Source organism: Sturnira hondurensis, unplaced genomic scaffold, assembly GCF_014824575.4.
Source record: "Sturnira hondurensis isolate 20B ecotype Veracruz unplaced genomic scaffold, ASM1482457v3 Scaffold0002840, whole genome shotgun sequence".
NCBI classification, from domain to species: Eukaryota; Metazoa; Chordata; class Mammalia; order Chiroptera; family Phyllostomidae; genus Sturnira; species Sturnira hondurensis.
In genome coordinates, this window is record NW_028075471.1 from 18374566 (window position 1) to 18392594 (window position 18029).

The 18029-nt window shown below is 38.8% G+C and overlaps 1 protein-coding gene across 14 annotated transcripts in view; it reads right to left on the reverse strand.

The window, feature by feature from the left end:
• Positions 1–18029, reverse strand: part of FOXP1 (forkhead box P1) — a 623669-nt gene that overhangs the window by 501911 nt on the left and 103729 nt on the right. For 12 of the 14 annotated variants that reach the window (XM_037040949.1, XM_037040947.1, XM_037040944.1 and 9 more), the window contains exon 3: positions 16653–16774. The exons of the other annotated variants lie outside the window; for them this stretch is intronic. The gene's annotated coding sequence lies outside the window, so the exon portion shown is untranslated. The remainder of the gene's footprint in view (positions 1–16652; positions 16775–18029) is intronic. 14 annotated transcript variants of the gene reach the window in all.

Here is an 18029-nt window from a genome sequence, read left to right on the forward strand (position 1 = left end):
AAATGTCCACTCTGGAAGAAGGAAGGGTCTGGAAGTGCAAATCAAAGGGAACCTAAGTAATCAGGAGTATCATTGTAAACATGCAAAATCTTGCATTATATGCCAGTATAAATTTGGCCACTCATGCAGCTATGCTAAATTATTCTGTGATTGACTGAGATCCTAACTACTCTGATACAGGCCTAATGGAATGCACAGGTGGGTTTGAAATCCACAGGTCCAGAGGACAAAATAGAAGATACCTTAAAAAAGCAGATTATCTGCTAGCATTCAATGTCAAAAAGCACTAGTTTGTTAATTGTTTGACTCTTCACCTAGATGTGTCCGTGTTGTATATCCATGACAGAAATGACAAACTGTTTTTGCACAGACCCTACTCCACAAGGGAACATTTATTGCTACCCTGCATTTACAGAGGATACAATGAATTAATTTGAAAAGCTGTCTCACTTTTCTCTTTTTTATAAAATAAATTAATAGAGTGTTTTTTCAACTTAAGCAATGTTTGAACCCCCTTTTAAGAAATTTCTTGAACATTAATAATTTCAGAAACATGAATTGACATGTTCCATAATAGTACTGTCCAACAGAATTATAAACTGAGCCACATAAGTAATTTTAATTTTCTAGTAATCACATAAAAAAGATAAAAAGAAAAACAAATACAATTAATGGTAATGATCATTCAATGGAAAGAAATTTCCTAAAAAAAACTCTTACCTGGTTCTGTTTTAGAAAACTATGAATATTGTATGGATTGACTGTATACATGTAAGGTCTTCACCAGGTCCAGATGGGAGTTCTAAGGATTCCTATACAATGTACATGACTTTTACCTCCTGAACAATAATTGCCTCTTTAAATTCTTGATAAAACAGACACTTGGTAATTAGTTTTTTTGTTTTAAATTTAAGGTTCCTGTCTTTCAGTCTTATTCACAGTTTAATAATACATGATTAGGTCCATGACATTCTCTGAGAACCCTGCAGCTTTAAGAATCTATCTCATTAAGGAATTACTCAGTCTGAAAAAAATTATTGATACATCTCATTTTTCCTCCTGCTCTTAAGTGAAACCTATCATTTTTCAAAAAGAAATGGCTAGAGATGACAGCCTTTATCTATCACCAGAACCTTAACTTAGTGCTGTGGGTACAGTTTCCACCATCTTTCTTCCTGTAGAAATGGGTGCACTGCAAGGGTGTCACGTAGCGCCCTCCAGGATCCAACAGAAACAGCACAGAACACTGCATACCCCTCCAAACAACTAGCAGGTACAGAAGAAGTTCAAGGAGCTCAAACTGTTCCAGTCTAGCCAAATCCTCAAGTTCTTAACACTTAAGTCCCTTCTCATTTCCATAGAATTTTTGTGTTTCTATGTATGGTTTATAACAAGCCCATACCCAGAAAATGTAAAACTCTCATAATCAAATGCATTTGAAGCATTGTAAAATGAAAAGTGTAGGCTGCTGTGACTTGGTTCACTGTTCTCATTTCCTTAATAAGATATATTTTTAAAATAATTCTTTACATATTTATAGCACAAAGTAGAAATATCACATTTTGATTCAAATAATTACATAGTTAACTTCAAAAAAGCAATTCTGAACCGTAAAAAAATCATACAACTTTAAATCATAAAGTTAAAGAAACATTTCTAACTCCCCAATACAATTTCTCTTGCAGTGTTTAGCCTTGCATTCAGAATGCTTATTTGAATATTAGTTGTACATCAAACTCAGGTAACCATGACACTTCCAAAATAGACACAAGCAACACACGTGGCAGAAATCCTATCAGGTTACTCAAATGACACTGGAAAAGAAAATTACTATGTAATTTCTAATATTGAGGATTTGTATCCATATATAAAATACCAACTGAAACAGATCTTCAGAATGAAATTTCCTAAAATGATTAAAGCAAAATGTGAAACCTCAGAATTTATACAAGACAAGAAACATTTGGCTGCAAATGGTTTTATAATTTTGCTAATTAAAAATTATCCCATTTTCACTTTGGATTCATCATGTAACAAACAGGAATAACCTTACCATGCCAGAAACACAAGCAAATGATTAAAGTTCTACTCTCAAAAAAATCTTTAAAATTTGGCAGAAGATTTCATTAGGCTACAAATCAAAATCTGTCTGTCCTTGACATCTCTTTAATGCCTTCCAGATTCCACATTTACTTTTTGAATCACTCACTGACTCACTCAGAAATTAAATATGTTAAAATACCACTCATCTCCAGCCTCTAGAAGAGTCTTCTGACACAATATAACCTTCAGGCCCCCTCCACATAAGCAATGGACCCACGATGTCACCAACTGTTTTAGATAAAGTTTTCAATAAATTTCACAATGAAAAAAAAAGACTCCCAGAATCACACTTTCATCAATGTATCTGTTACATGTGAAGAATATAAATAAATACTAAAAAGTGGCCACCACGAACTCTTTTGAAGCTTGCCAAGTGGAAATGGGTACAACTATAATTAAAAATAAAGCCATTTTAAAGTTTCCAAGTTGTTACCAACAAAATATTCTTAAAGAAGAAGAACGCAGGAGGCACGAAGGTTGGCTAATGAGCACGTATTTCTCTGTAAAGCTAATGAAGGCAATGTTTACAGCATGTACTTATTTATTTACGTTCCCTTCCCTGAGCCCTCCATGTGCCATGGGAGTCAGTGTGAATTAATGGCACTGAAAACCAGAGAACCTTCCAACTACAAGTTACAGCAGTCACGGTGTCAGTGGAAACAATGAATACAGGCTTTCAACCTGGAATGAGTTGTGGCAGCACCTTATATGTGTCACCAATGTGTCATAGGACATGGCTGCTGCCATGGTGAGGCTCCATGTTCAAGAAATGTGTGAAGTCTCCTAGAAGGCACCCAGCCACCCCCACAAGTTACCCATGCCCACGAATGTATTTTCAAAGCTTTCTGCTGCTGACAACACTGTGATTGGCTTCCTCTCGGGGAGTCTTGTTGGAAGGAAAAGGGAAGAAAATCACTTGGGGAAAACTGAAAAAAATGAAGTATACCATCCCCAGAGTCTGCATGTGTGTGCTCAGTGCCTTGAGAATAGTGATGTCTTTAAAAATAATTAGTTGAAATTGTTTCCATGGAATAAAATTGGACTATCCTAAACAAGTGAGGTGGTTTTCGTGTTATTTGTATAATTTCTATGCATTAAAACAAGGGATAAAGCAAAAGAGACTAAAACACACAATTTTGTAGGTAAAAGAAAAAAATTATATGGATTAAGGATATACAGAGGAATAATCCTGCTCATATTTACCAAAAATCCCCCTCTTGGGCTTTTCTCACCAATGGCCAACTTGACCCTAGCACTGATTTTGTCATCTGAAAACAGGAACAAGAATTGTAACAGAACCACAGTCGTGAGGATGAAGTAATGAGGATGAAGTAACCCACTGGAGGGTTGAGCAGAGTGTGGGCATAGGACAGGCGCACTAGTGGCTGCCACAGTCACTGGAACCAGAGTGACCACACTGGGACTTCTACATAGCTACCTGGCTGGAAACAAAGGGAAGCTATTCCAGCACACAGAGTCTCAAGGGAAGATCTTAAGATTCTTTAGCAACAAAAGTTTGTTATGCACCGGCTTCCCACATTTGGAATTGAAGAAGCATGTTACAGGTCAAAATGTTTCCCTTCCAAATGATAAAGACAGTTTTGTCACAAAGAGGCACTTTTATGTGAACTATATACTGCATGAATATAGACCCAAGAAGAACATGCCCCTGAAGCTATCGGTGCTGTGAGAAAGAAAAGAGATGGTTACAGGGCACCTAAAACCAAACAAACAAACAAAAAAAAAACAAAACAAAACACAACTTTAGCCTAGGGAAGACTTGAGAAGGACCTGTTCACTAACTGAAAATGTGTTGCCATGCGGAAGACATGGGTTTTGTAGAATCCCAAGGCACTAAACCAAATGAAGACAGAAGCCTGTGGATGCTCGACTTTAGTCTAATGTAAGAAAGGACTTCCAAGCCCTCAGGGTGGGTCAAAAGTAAAATGGGCTTCCTCAAAGATAGAAGTCCACCATCCCAGAGTTATTCAAATAGTCTGTCTGTTCCTGAGGTAGCAATACAGACTCAAAGATTAGGCCCAAGAAGCTTGGGGCACCACAAGCCTCACTATTCCTTTGAGAACTAAGTGTCTAGGAGACTTTGAGTGTATACAATGTATATCCTAAAATACTAAAATGCAGAGATACACATAAAAATTCATACCCTGGAACACTCCAGAGAGGCAATGGCAAGTTTGCTGTAATGATCTCAAAGTGCATTTTTTATTTAGAGCATACTTTAGGGCTAACAGCTAGCTAGCTCTTTACTGAAAATTCAGTATGTGCCAACTCTTTTGTAATGTTTTGAGTGTATTAACTCATTTAATCCTACCTATGAGTTAGGTACCACAATTATTTACATTTTAAAGGTTAGGAAACCAAGGCATGTAACAATGTAACTTACCCAAAATTATATTGTTAGTAAGTGTCAGAGTCAAGATTCAAACACAAGTGGTCTAGACAACATCCTGTGTTCTTAATCACCACATTCAGTTGGTTTTTTTTTTACATTGAAGGTTCTACACTTTGGCCGTGGATCATGGAATTATGTTTATTTTTTATTTAAAAAAAGATTAACCATTTGCAAGGCTTTCATCATAATTCTACCTTTGTTGTGTTCTCTTTTCCACTTCCTATTACTTTTAATTACAATAGACATTTGTGTGAAAACACATTTGTTTCTTAAGGGTGCATCTTTTCTCAACGTTTATTCCCTATCTGCAACAACACAATACCTAGGTTATAAACTATGGCTTGCTACAATCAGAAATTTTTTCCCCTTCACACCCAAGTCAGTGCTATCATGATACTTGATAAAGAAACATTCTTCTAGATGATTCTCCTTATATCGTTCCTGGAAACATCCTCGTCACCTCTCCTTCCATCTCCCATTTTCTCCTACATGATGCTCCATTACACCTTGTCCTCCACTTTGTGAAAAGACTTTATTCTAGGAATTCACTCTTCAAGGGTCTTGACTCCTCCCACTTACTTACATGTTAAAAGATTAAAATCTTCGACAAAAAGGAGAGAAAGGAGTCTAATTTAAGGCATCTTCTTGCCAGAATGATCACAGTCATTTTTATACTCATTCTTATTCTCCAGAGATTTCTTTAGAGAAAAATCAAATGATTCACATTATGTATCTCCTGGTCCCCACTCTTCCATCCTGATGAGTAGGGACACTTAGAAGACAATGCCCTGCTTTAATCATCCAATACCCCAGTTCCAGCCAGGATGGAGGTGCAGGTAGAAACCCTTCACTTTCTCACACAACCAAAAGGAGGGTAACAACCAATCTAAAAACAATAAATGACAAGAAGTGCCAGAAAAATCAAACTGCATGGAACCCTGACAACCAAAGGATCAAAGAAACAGTCAACCAGACCAATCAGACCAGTAGGAAGGAGCAAGACAGGGCAGACAGGCAGAGAGAGAGAACCCAGGGCAAGGCAGCTGACTGTGCACACAGAGCTGGCTGAAAGGACCTGCAGTGAGGCAGCGGACTGCACAGACCAAGCTGGCTGAATGGGAAACTGAGACTCGGAGCTGACTGTGGACTATGGCGGAGGGTTGCCACAGTGAGAGAAACTGTCAGTTTCACAGAAGAGTTTGCTGGAACATGGGGCAAGAGTCCAGCAAGCGAGCTGCATTGTTCCCTCTCTGACCCTTCTAAATAGACAGTGCCACAACACAGCAAAGAGGGTTGCTGTGCCCTGGTAAATACCTAAGGCCCCATCCCCTTACAACTTAACAGGTGTGCTAAGACAAAGAAATGTGGCCCAAATGAAAGAACAGAGGAAAACTCCAGAAAAAGAGATAAGTGACAAGGAGATAGCCAATCTATCTGATGGAGAGTTCAAAATCCTGGTAATCAAGATGCTCACAAAACTGACTGACCTTGGTCAATAAGGAACAAATGAAGGCTACTCAAAGTGAAATAAAGCAAACTATTCAAGGAACCAACAGTGACAGGAAGAAAACCAGGACTCAAATTAACAATTTGGAACAAAAGAAAGAAAGAAACATCCAACTGGGACAGAATAAAGAAACAAGAATTCAAAACAAAAAAGTGAAGAGAGGCCTAAGAACCTCTGAGACAAGTTTAAACATTCCAATAACCAAATTATAGGGGTACTAGACGGAGAAGAACAAAAGCAAGAAGTGGAAAACATATTTGAAAAAATAATGAAGGAAAACTTCCCCGATCTGGCAAAGGAAATAGACTTCCAGGAAGTCCAGGAAGCCCAGACAGTCCCAAAGAAGTAGTACCTAAAGAGGAACACATCAAGGCACATCACCAAGTTACCTAAGATTAAAGATAAAGAGAGAAAAGCAGCAAGAGGAAAGGAGACAGTCACCCACAGAGGAGTGCCTATAAGACTATCAACTGATTTCTCAAAAGACACCTTCCAGGCAAGAAAGGCTGGAAAGAAGTATTCCAAGTCATGAAATCCAAAGACCTACATCCAAGATTGCTCTATCCAGCAAAGCTCTCATTTAGAATGGAAGGGCAGATAAAGTGCTTCCCAGATAAGGTCAAGTTCAAGGACTTCATTATCACCAAGCCCTTATTATATGAAATGTTAAAGGGACCTATCTTAAGAAATGGAAGAAAATCAAAAACTATGAACAGTGAAATGACAACAAACCCACAATTATCAACAACTGAACCTAAAAAAATAAAAATGAAAACAAACACAAAGTAAACAACTAGAACAGGAAGAGAATCAGAAAAATGAACATCACATGGAGGGTTTTCAGCGGGGAGGCGAGGGGAAGAATGGGGGGAGAAGGTACAGGGAATAAGAAGCATAATTGGTAGCTATAAACTAGACAGGGAAAGGTTAAGAATGACATAGGAAACAGAGAAGTCAAACAACTTATATGTACAACCCACAGACGTGAACAAGGGGGTGTGGCTGGATGGTTGGGGGTGCAGGGCAGAGAGGGGAGAAAGGGAGGAAAATTGGGAAAACTGTAATAGCATAATCAACAAAATACACTTTAAAAATCATCCAATACCCAAGAACCACATGTATAAATATTATTATATTTTTCCTTAAACCTCTCAATTTTTGAAATGTTGCATTAAACTAACCAGACTTGATGTGCTAATATTTTCCTACATATTTAACTACATATATATATATATATATATGAAAAATAATACCTTACCCCTTAATTTTCAAAAATGTTCATTTGTGTCTCCTAGAAAATTCATCTTAAATTTCTCTGGTAGAATATCCAAGAGGTTTTGCAAAACACAGGTACTGAAGAGAGTACAGGTCTTAGGTCTTTCAAGTCCACTCTTCTCTGACCTGCTTTCCACTTGATACACCTTCTTCCCCTGGCCTCACTTTCTTGCAGTTCAGCGCTCCCTGTCTTACATGAAGGGAGGGGTGGGAGACTCTCAATAAACTTCACTCTACATCAATAAATAATCCAGTCATAAAGAAGAGTATCTCTGAAGACGGGACCTGAACAAAAGCTGGTGACATGATTATTCCATCAGAAACTGAAGTGCTGGAGGAGGGAGCTGGAGTGTCCAGGCCTGGCAAGAGACGCTGCATCTTCTCCAGACCAGAGCTCAGCGAACTGCAGGCCAGGCTGAACCCTACACTCCAGAGCTAAGAATAGTTTTTACATTCTTTAAAGAGCGGGTTAGAGAAAATAAAAATACGACTGCTGATTAGTGACACATGGAAATTACAAGAAATTCAAATTTCAATGTCTATAAATACATTTTATCAGCAACAGGGCCACACCAATTCATTCACTGGCCATCTACCACTGTCTTCCCACTACAAGAGCAAAGGGGTAGTTGTAACAAACCAGGCAGCCTGTGAAGCCTGAAATATTGACTATCTGGCTCAGGAAACGCTGCTGGCCCCTGATACAGACAGAGGAGTCAGTTTACCCTTTTACTCACAGATGTGCACAAACAACTGTTTTGTTTGTTTTGGCTTATTTGGGTTAAAAAAGTTTTCAAAAACTCACAGCAGTAAAAAGAAGAGCATAAGGACTCCCCATGCATTCAATGCCAAGGTCAGATGGAAAGCTGCGTTTGTGGCTGGGCACTGAGTAAAAGCACTGACAGCCCCTGCTCACCACCCACGGGGCCTCACGTCCCCCCACACTGAGTTCTGGTTCCTATGACTGCTAACCATCATAAGAGACAACTATCTGGACACCGTTTTTAAGCAGCAGCATTAACAATTAAAAAGCTGCCACCACACATGCAAAATAATTTTCTTGCATTTTAATATGCATATCCATCGTCAGATTATAACAGCATGAAGAGATTGACAGGAAATGACTGAGTATAATGGCTCCAAAGGAGACACTGCATTGATCAGTAAATAATACATATTTTTTTAAACTAACTGCATATTTGTTTGTCAACTTTCATACACTTTGTTGACAGAATTCTTTTTCAAGCATCTATGTAAAAAAACTAACACTCATTTTTAAAATGTTCCTAATGATTACAAAAAAACACTTTTAGGATATACAAGGTTTAAATTATATCCGCCAAATAGTGCCACCTGGAGCATTAATTGCTACATCCTTAATAGTCTCAGTTATGTCAGGGTATTTGCAAACGTCTGAAAATGATTAAAATACAGTAGCAAGTACCATATATCTGGTGCTTACAATATACCAAGTGCTACACCAAGGACTTTCCACAGACAACAAGGTAGATGCTACCAGTGTCCACATTTCGTAGACGAGGAAACTGAGGCTTGGAGAAGAGCTGGAACTTGGCCAAGGTAACAACTATTAGTGAGACCTGGGACTAGGACCTGAGGCCATCTACTCTAACTTCAGAGACCAAGCTCTGCTTAAGCAAGCCTCAGGCTGGTGCCTGGGTGTGTGAGTCCAGAAATCTGTATTTAATGTACTTCCCAGGCAGCCTCTCGAACATATTGGAAAAACACAGCCCCCAAGGACTTGGAGGAAGAAGAGAAGGAAAGTCTACTGGGCCCTTGGTTCAGGTCCCCTCTATTCCCCTCCAAACAATGCCCAGAGGAAGTTAGCAGGTGTATCATAGCCCCAGGCATGTCTCATGGCCCAGTTATAACAGCTCCTGGACTACCGTCATTTTTATAGGTTAGTCAGGGAATGTTTTTTTATGTCAGGTAAAGTCATTTTATCTGTATTGTCCAGAAAATCACTTCAGCGCTCAGCTGATTAGCTTAGCATCTGCTTGCCCTAAGACTACATATCAATTAAATTATACCAGTAGACAAGGGCTGGCCAAGGTGGGGTGAAGACGAGGGAGAAGGGTCCTGGTTCTAACCAATGATTAGTTTATCAACCACTATATTAGACAATGAGCTTGTTAAGCCCCTCACCCACCACATACACCTTTTAAAATGATAAGGGATCAAATGTATATGGAAGAGAAAATAGAATAGCGAGCCCTATATACCCATAATCCAGATCCTAGAATACTGAAATTCCATTCCATTTTTTCTTTCTTTCTAAAGATTTATAAAGTAAAATGCAAGTGATATGCCATTTCACCCTTACACAATTCAATATCAAACTCTAAAATATGGAGAGAAAAATACCCTTAATAACAACTGAACTCACATGTTGGAAAAAAGATGATAGAGCATACCTGAAATGAACCATCTGGTCATCTAGCCTGAAAGTCCATCCTGGAAGGGCCTGAAATGCCTGTGGTTCAAAGACAAGGGGCCTAAATAACCTGTCAAAGTAGCAGGGCTTGACTTTTCCACTGCCTGGCTCTCACCTTGGCCACAAAAGTCCAATAGCCCAGGTTTTCCCTTCGCACACCCCTTCTCTGGAACAGCTAGCCTGCTAGTCCTGTGTGGTCTGTTCCTATTGTACCGGAAGAAAAATCATCTGCTCAGATGTCAGGGAAGTCAGGAGCCGCCGCCACCAGAAAGAAGTATGGCTACTTGAGAAGAAGACTGAAGGACACACACGACACTGAGCCAACCAGAGGATACTGGGAGCTTTGGGCTGAGAAAAAGGCCAGAGGTAAGAAATAATTTTGAAAGAACTTACTCCCTTTTGTATCACTGGTTCTGCAAAAATCTTGTGTGTAGATTAAGCTGTAGTTTTAAATGAAATGGAGTTCATTTCTTCCATAAAGACAACTATAAGCTACAAAATATTTCCTGCCTAAATAAAACTGAAGGGTGTTACAGAACCATGGAGTCTACTCAAACACGAGGAGGTAGTATGTCCTGGTGGTTAAGACATGGGCTTTGAAACTGTCCCAATTTGAGGCAAACCCTGCTTGTAAAACTTACATGATCCTGATCAGGTGACCTGGGCACTGAACTTCTGTCTTCTCAACAATAAAACCAGAACAGTCATAACCAGAACACGGGAATGTTGTTATGATTAAATGTGATAACTAATGTGATATCTACTGCAGGAAAACAAATCTTAATGAATAGTTGCTATATGTATTTTTTATAAATATTCTAAAATCTCAGGGAACACAAGGAGGGATGAAAAACATTTCATCTAACAAGTCTATTCCAGTAAATTGGCCAGAGAAATTCTGTGTAGAGAAAATACAGGAACCACCATCAGAATGGACCATGACAGGGCCTGCTGATTTTGTCATTCCTGACCAAGGCTAACCAGACGAATATGGTTTGAAAGGGAAATAATGCACATGTTCACCCACAGTCACTTCCCAGAACTCTGGCTTCCATGACCAACACACACAATCAAACAATATGTTGAAATGAAATTAAAATGTATGTTAACTAAATGGTGCTTAAATGCACTAATTGCTCATTTTTCGTTAAGGAAGAATTAAAATGATGGCAATTCTCAGCAGGGTAGCTCAGCAGCCTGCACATAAACTGAATGGAAATTTCCTTCTCTTAGACTCTGTGCATTACTTGAACCAAGCTAACAGAAAACAGAATATTTTCAGAAACAACATGCAATGCAGTTTAAGTTCCTAGAATTTTATATCATGGAAGATATCATTTGAAGTATAATAGCTGAATGCCTTCCCCCCTGGTGCAGCTTGCTACAGTGTATTGATAAAAACCAAGATTAATATGCAAAAGGAAATAGCAAGAAACTTGCCTGCATGGGTCAGCACCTGCACATGCCCGTCCCTTGTGTGAGGAGTAGCGCCGGGAGAGCGAAAAAGCCTGGGTTTAGCCCTCACCCCACCACATCCTCACTGTGCTTGAGCCTCAGTGGATACACAGGTCAAGAGGGTGACAACTACCTCTTTCTTGTCTTTTCCAAAGTTACAGAAATAGAAAAAACCTATAAAACTATACTGTTACACACATGTAACACCAAAACCAGATGAAGGGTAGAAAATACACTACCTAACAAATCATATAAATATGGCATATAAATGATGTCCAAAATCCAGTTGTTACACAGCCACATAATTGCCACAATGTGAGTGTGTAAGATTCTCTCATTAACATAACAATCATGTATTGTTTAATCACTGGATGTCCCATCTGGGATAAGCATTAGGTATACAAAGAAAAACTAGAGAGGCTGGTAGGCAAAAGCTATTTACTTGACACAATTTTGCCCATTCTCCTGTAAATAGTGTGTTTGTAAACTTGTCTACAAGAAATTTAAAATGAATAATTCTGAGGCCGTATCCACATTCATTTGACCAATTAGTGTGATCAATTAGTGATGTCTGCCACGGCACAGGAATGGTCAGGAGTGGGGGGAATGAGAGATTGGAAGTATGTGGAGAATACTTGCCAGCCTTGATTTAGGCAAAGGTTTTGATGCTTTGTGTAGATCTCACGTGAACAAAAGCTTATGGGATACATTAAAAGTTTACAGTGAATATGCATGTCCAGATGAAAGTGTGTAGAATCCCGTAAGGAGCTTAGAGAGAAGGGAAAATGTCTGCAATATAAATGCAGATTACCTTTATTACAAGATTGGATCGCCTTCTCATTCCTAGACTAATTTCCTATATCATAAAACCTATATTCAATTTTATAAATAGCATATACCAAGAATCATATATTTAGTTAATGTAGAAATTTAACAATTTTTTAAATAAAAGTGAGAAAAAACTGTTTTTGAGTAAGTATTTGAAAGGTTAGAAAGGGTTCTTTCTCTGAAGATTATGTTTTTCTCCTCTGACTCTACCTCCCCAGGGACACGACTAAAGAAATAAATTTTACAGCTAATGTATATAAAGTAACATGTTTAACATTATCCAATGAATTTATATCTACCTACACCACATCAATTTATCTCACACAAACTGTCACCTCCAACAGAATTCATTAAAACAATGTTATAACTATGAAATTAAATGTAATCTTCTAATTGGAATTTAATCTTGTAACAGTAGTTGGTGGATTCTCTTTTTTAACTGACAAATGGAATAACTCACTAGTTTCTCTTACAGTTCTGCCTGAAGACTGCAAAAGTGAATTTGACATCAGGACTGGATTGGCCATCCACCGCTGTGAGATACTGGGGAGTGAGTGAGGGTGGGGAGTTGGAGTTCTTTCATCACCTTCAGAACCCCTCCTGCTGAATATGGGTGGGAAAAGGATGGACACTATTGCTCTCATCAGTCCTGAATTACTGTATTACCAGCATATTCCATTACCTCCACGTAAATGTCATGTTAATTTCTGAGCTTCATTAAGCCACACAATAGTTTCTACCTGGCCCCTAGCCAGTTACCTATGGGGAAAATATTTAGCCAATCACATTACTTCTATTACATTAGAAACTGGAAAGAAACACAAAATAAACGTCTCAAAAATACTTCAGAGATAAAATGTAAGTTGACAGTGTCTTCGCATGCTGGAGCCCAAGTCAGACAATCTGGTAGGCAGCTGCCAGCACTCATAACTGCTTATTAAATCTCACCTTTCTTTATGGCATGAGTGGAGATCTGTATTTTTACCAATATTAAGCTCGTTGTCTTATGAAAGAGACCAAAATACTTAAGATCATTCACTCCAGCCTATAAAACATATTATGTAGTTTATTAAATTGTTAAAATTACTTTTCAAAGTCAAAATTTCAAGGACTGGAAGTTTAAGCACAACAAAGTGCTTGGCCTACTGAGAGCTACCAACACAAAGCAGCTCAAAAGGAGAGCCCATGAGCCGGTTTCCCTTCCTAAAAACCTGCTACCTGTCCCCAACTCTCCCTGGAAGCTGTACCATCACTGCCACCCCAACCTCAAAACCAATGACAAAAAATTCACACTCTAGAGTTTTATACAAAAGCAAAAACTCCCAGGCAAAGAGTAGCTAGCCCATTAGCAAGTCCTGGGAAAAATTATTTTCTTTGTTCTACTTCTTCCTAGTAGGTTTAATGCATGGGATTTTATTATAAGAGTGAACAAAAGAGGGATGGTGGGCAAATAAAGAAAAACAAATGGTGACAAAACAATGTCGCATGATGTTCACACTCTTATACCAGACCCACCAGCAAGGCACAGGCACACATGTGGACAGTGCAACACCAAGGCACAGACTGAAAACCCAGCCAGCACACTTGCCGTCTGTAGTCAACTCTTCTCAGGAAAACTCTATGCAAATTCAGACTGCTATTATCACATTTATTAATAACACTGTGGTTATGTGACTATTACAAATGCAGCAGACTTAGCCACTCTTCACTCTTGGGGTCTCGTGATGCGCATCAGACAGGTACCAATGTCAACTACAGCTTTATGCCAGGAAGCGCTGACTCCTGCTGGAGAACGGCAACATGGAAAAACCGTGACACTACAGAGACCTCAGGCGCTTGACTCATCTTTCTCTGTAGCCTGACCCCAAGTTATTTGTTATGCAGGCATGATTACTACCAACATCAATTAAGTACATTACCTATTTTCTGACTTTAAAACTTTGCCATAATGATCTATTTGTGCAAACCTTTTATTGCACTGTTTCATTTCCTTGGATCTGAGTGAGGTGAATGGTTGTTCTGGCTGCTTAACCCTGTGCTTGTGACCCTGTTCCACCATGCAGACACTTACCATGACATATATCACTCAGAATTAGAGTTTATTTCAAGCCTAAAGACTCCAAATTATCAGCTGTAACAAGCAACTGGTGTTTCTTTTGGTTAGTCAATAAACTGTAAAGTTCTGAAAACCACAGGACTATGGGTACAATTTTGACAGTAGGGCTAAACTAGCTGTCAAACACTCAGTGCACACAGCCAGGTGACACGTCACAGAGAAAGAGAATCACTCCTTTCAGTAAACCTGAAGGTGTGCTCAGAGGAGAGGCAGGGAGGATGGAGAGTCTGAACAGGCTGCAGTTCACTGGGTTCCAGGGACCTCTGCTTCTTACTGACAGTATAGTGAAAAGGCATTTATTGCAGTCTGATAAGTACAAAGCACTTTCATATTTATATAAACTGGTATTCTACTGGGACTAACAGTACATTTTTTTCAATTCAAAGGAGATAACATTCTCATTATAGTAGTTTGGATTGATTTTTCAAATAGTAGGTCTTACCCAATGAAATTAATGAATAAAACAATGAACCTAGTCTTCAATAAATCCATTCATGTGGTTTTGTTAAATTTCATACATCAATTTTATGAGAGTGAGATTAAGTCAGACTCTCTCAATACTAAAGACAGAGATGACAAGTAACCTCAAACCTGAATTTGTTGCTATTTCAATACCTTCAGAATTCCAACCACTTCTATGAATTTTCAAATGTGTATATGAGATAGACCCAGGCTTTGTTCTCAACTCTACCTGGATTCCTGGAAGATACAATTTTCCATAATATATGCTATCTGTTCCCTAGTCTACAGACCATTCACAAAAGCCTGGCACAGATGTGTAGCAATAGAAAAACCTCAAAAGAACTTCATAGATGAGAGAGTGGAAGGACTTGCCCAAGACCAGCCAGTAAGATGGTCACAGTTCTCTAACACATCTAAAACTCCATGAGTCCATCAACCATACCTTTTCATTGTGGAATCCTTTCCTTATGTGTTACTGTTTACTATTTGCCTTACTTCTTACCAGTGAGAGAAAGAATACTGTAAGGAAAAGAGTTTTTTCCTTACACAAAAAAGACTTTTCCTTCTATCTCTAGTCCAGCAGAACTTACTGCAAAGGACAAGTAGTCTGGCCAAGTGGCCTGTGTGAATTTCAGAGCCCACAGGGCTCTCTACAGATCCTGTGGTCTGTAACATTTGGGCTAGCAGTCTCACTAGGGCTCTTTTCTTTTTCATCTATAAAATGGGAAGGATTTGTCAAAACGAGCTCTAAATTGTAAAAAATCTTTAAAAATCTGGCCCAAATAGCTGAATGCATAACAAGATCTTAGCAGAAACACTTACCAGAAAAGCTTTATTAAACTGCCTGGGCTTCATTTCTCAATCTCTAAAATTGAGATAACATAGAAAGAATCATTGATTGATGAAAAAAGGAGCCCAGGGACTTTTAACCTCAAACTCGATGGGCTTCAGCAGCTCTATTTTTAAGGGGAGAGGATTTAAACAGACAACTTCCAGGGCCTTGTCAGCCTCACAAATAGGACACTCTAATCTAACTGCTTTATTTTAAAAATAGGAAATCACAACAGAGACTAAGTTGCCCCATATCAGGTAGCTAATAGATCTTCCAGTTTCCAATAGAGTGCTCTTTCAACTTCACTTAATTTTCCTCCATTAATTTGAATCTGTCTGAAATACAAATCCACTAAGACAAAGAAGAGGTTATGCCAATGGTTCTTCCCATTAAGTGCCATTCAGTACAAAACCTAAAGCCAAACAATTTCCATGAGGTTGACTTCATTCTATGACAAATCTACCACTGAATGAGGTCAGAGTGTTTACCCAAAAGACCTGGCTTCAGTGTATCATTGTCTCTGGTAAAAGCAAGTCACAATTGCTCATTCATTAATACATATGAGCCATCAGTTTCTGAGGAGCATGATAGATGCATTCAAATACAGAAAACACATAAAACAGAAAATGATCATCATGTTGTTTCTAACCTCTCCCTAAAAATTACAATAAATAAACTGATGAGGTAAACTATGCTCTTTAGTCTTTCTGAAAATCTTTGAGCATCCAAAGTTCCCAACCCTTTAGCTTTCTCAAGACTCTTACTCATGTGGAAGGCTTGGGACGGGACCTTCTCAATGAACAAATCAGACTTAAAACATCCCGAAACTCAAAATAGGTCATTATAGTCTTATTTCATGCTGGTTCATTCTATCACCAAATGATACTCTTTCAACTGTGCATGTGGCTCATAATTCAGACACTCCACTCTTAAGAGCACAATTAAAAGAAACATGTAAGCAAAAAACATTCTCCTGTGTCCTATGTGCCATTTATAAATTCTCAGATCACTATAGGGGGTATCAAAAAAGACTATAGCAGAAAACAATGACAGAGTTTGTCCTTCCTTTGAAAATGAGAATCTCTCATCCTCAATGCCATCGTTCTGATCAACTTAAGACTTTATCAGTTTCCTGCGCTGTGTAGGATCCCTTCAGTTGACTTTTTGTCTTGAGAATTTTCAGATGAGTAATCATAAATGTTCACTCACCCTGTCAGCCAGCAGGCATCACATCCACCCATTCACAGTTGACAGCAAATCAGAGAAGGGATTGAAGCCCTCACCATTGCCCAAATGTTTCACTTGGAAACTGGAATTGCCAGCAAAAGCTCCTGGAACACGGCAACACAACAATATTTTTTACACATAACTAAGATGTACCTTCTAAAACCACCACTTCCTTACACTTGAAAATAGGAAGACAGACACAGAATCTAGAGGTAGGGGAAAACACCTTTCAGAGGAGGGGATGTCAGTATTAAGTGTGGTGCTGTGAAATAGGAAGCGGAAATATTGTTTTGAAAGATATGTTTACCAATTACTTCAATACACACATTGAAAGGCTGTTGTTTATTGCAGACTTTGTGTCAAATATCTTACATGTTCTGACACTACCAAAATATGTCCCATAATAAAATGCTCAGAACAGTAAGTTATTTTACCTCAAATTTTACATGGATTAATGTACTGCCATTTTCTATGAATCAATTATTTTTTCCAGAGGCTGAAAAAACATAGAAGTATTAACTAAAAATTAAAATTATTTTTAAAATACAATGAACACCAAAACTAGTAAAAGTAGGAACCATAATCATTTTTTGCTTCAAAATAATTCTTAAAGTGTTTATGAATTACATAAGGAGAAAGACTTAATGGAAATATTTCCATCAAGGGAGAACATACTATGTGATACTACAGGCATCAAAGTGAAGAAGCCTGAATTCTGGACCCAATACAGTCAATAACAAATTGTATGGCCACAAGAAAGCCATTAAACATTTCAGGATTCCAGTGTCTTCATTCATGGGATCAGGCATTTCCTGATGCTCCCAAGTCCCTTCTACCTCCCAGCTTCTCTACCATTTCCGTTAAAGCCTATGTATTCCAAATAGCCTAAACTATCAGCTTCAGCTTTAAGCTTCCTGATTAAAATGATTTTCGCCACAAATCACTCTTAGGCTGATCTGCCATCAACACCAAAGATGTGCTGTGAGCAGAGAGTGTGCACATACATGGAAGGTGTCTCATGCTGGCACTAATTTGGAGCCTGGTGAGCTGGTTCCCTTGGTGGCTGGCAGCATCCCCTGGGCTCCCATGGGAGACTTCCATTCCTCTGCAGAGAATACAGCTCCAGCTCCCATAGAAATCTGCCCCAATGTACTTGTATTATAGATGAGTGTTTCTCAGACTTAAGCGTGTATAAGCGTAACGTGGAGAGCTTTTAAAATACAGATTTTGCCCTGGCTGGTGTGGCTCAGTGGACTGAGTGCGGGCCTGCAAACCAAACAGCTGCCAGTTCCATTCCCAGTCAGGGCACATGCCTGGGATGCAGGCCAGGTCCCCAGTAGGCAGTTGCGTGAAAGGCAA